This window comes from Frankliniella occidentalis, unplaced genomic scaffold (genome assembly GCF_000697945.3).
Source record: "Frankliniella occidentalis isolate FOCC.00 unplaced genomic scaffold, Focc_3.1 Scaffold24, whole genome shotgun sequence".
In the NCBI taxonomy this organism is placed as follows: Eukaryota; Metazoa; Arthropoda; class Insecta; order Thysanoptera; family Thripidae; genus Frankliniella; species Frankliniella occidentalis.
Genome location: NW_026267154.1, coordinates 2,245,062 through 2,247,129, shown reverse-complemented (window position 1 = coordinate 2,247,129; position 2,068 = coordinate 2,245,062).

Sequence of the window (2,068 nt, the reverse complement as noted above, 5' to 3'; positions counted from 1 at the left end):
GGGGGGGATCTTATTTCTTTTTAGCCGTGTGGGTTAATATTGAAAGACCTAGTAAGTTTCCGGAAAATTCCCGGAAATTTCCAACAGTACACGTGCGTCCGTGCTCCGTTAGTACAGCCTATGCAAGCTCTCATAGCGCCTGGTGGGTAGGCAACAGCTTGCCTGCGTTGCATGTGTGTCCGGCGGGTTGGCCTACCCTGAATCTCGCAGGCGCCGAGCTCCTGTGATTCACCGACCCAGGCGGCTCGAAATGGGGGCTAGTCGGTCTAATGTAATGAAAATCAAAACAACTATCAGACACATTTAAAAGACGAAATTTCTTTTACAGAATTCCCCCCAAAAGTACTTTGTTGGAAAATAAAATGAATACTTAGCAGTAGGGTTGGAAGCCCTGGAAAGTTTCTGGAAAATGTCAGAAAACTTTCGGGAAAAACGGAAAATTTTAGGGGATAAATGGTCAATTTCTCAAGACGTTGAAAATTTTTTCGTTATTTTCCCGAAAATTTCGGAGCTTTTCAACCCTAAAGTAGCGGTGCGTGCGTGGGGTTGGCTTACTGCCCAACCTCTCCCTCTTCTCCGACTGAACAGAGGCGCGGCGCGAGTAGTCGCGGTCCGACACGGTAACGCCTGTTTCAAATTCTAGCACAACACAACACCCAAACGACCCCGGCCCCGGCATCGGGTTTCGGCATCGGTGCGCTCAAACGTTGCCTCTCACGCTGACTAGTTGCATGCATTCCACGCATATTCAATGTACGGGGATGCTGGCATATCGGTTTGGGGGAATACGAGAGGGAGAGAGAGAGAGGGGGAGGGAGAGAGAGGGGGAGGGAGAGAGAGGGGGGGGGAGAGAGAGAGAGGGGGAGAGAGAGAGAGAGAGAGAGAGAGAGAGAGAGAGAGAGAAACGGAGGAGCGACGCCTCCGTACTCGGTGTGATGGGTCTGGCTGTGGCTCGCCCGCTTTCGCCTGTCAAGGGCCTTTCATACCCAGGCAGGCGTCTCCCCAGGCGCGCGGCTGCGGCTCAAATCGACGCTGCGCCCCCCCTTCCCCCCCCCTCTCTCTCTCTCTGTCTGTCTCTCTGTCTCTCTCTGTCTCTGTGTCTCTCTCTCTGTCCCTCTCTCTCTCCAAACTCTGCGGGCTGGCTGAGGTGTCGGGGCACGCGGCAAGTTGAAGTGCTTCCACGCCCGACCGCGAAGGCGACGAGGAATATAAGCCGCACCACTGGAGGGAAGGAGAGGCGCAAACTGCTCTGGAGGCGCACGCTGCTGGAGAGAAACGGGGAAGAAGCTATCCAGTGATGAAAAGACGACGACTCGTGTGGGTTTAACTTAATGACATGCGCGTAAGAGAGAGAGAGAGAGACAACCCCTGTGCGACAGGCGCGTAGGTTAATTTAAAAAGATGTGTATCGCTCGCAATTGGCTTGTCTTTTGGCGGAGGGTGATGACCCGCCCCCCCCCCTCCCCCCGCGCTTTCCCTCGAAATTCGTTTTCCTGTACGTTTACGAAATGTTCGCGATGGTTTGTGTTTTGCCATATTTCCGTGCCAGACGTGCATAATTACTTTACATCGCAATAGTTTCTGATGAAATGTTGCATTATTTTTCCTATTATTTTCTCCTAACTTTGGGCAATGAAAGCTGTTATGCCCTTTAGCATGGAAATCGTAAAACATGGGTATCTCGAATGTATAGTAAAACCAGCCAGTATGCACAAGAACAAATGTTGTAAATTTTCGAGGATATATTTTTCACAATGACCCACTTACGATCGCTGTCGGATCAGTTGGGCTAGCCCCGCCTGTGTCGCAGGCGTTAAGAGAGACAGCAGGGCCAGACATCTGGAATTTAAAAAATTAGAGAGAAAGAGAGAGAGAGAGAGAGAGAGAGAGAGAGAAGGGTAGGGGAGAAAGACAGAGAAATTAAAATCCGTCTTGGCTTGTCTGCCAGGCAGGAGGCCAGTGTCCTGCGTGAAGGGCCTCGGTGAAGGCCACCTCAGGGTCTGTCGCTGGTGTAATTGCTTTCTCTCGTTTTGCACCCCCTTCTTTGTCCCTCGCCCCCCTTCCCCAC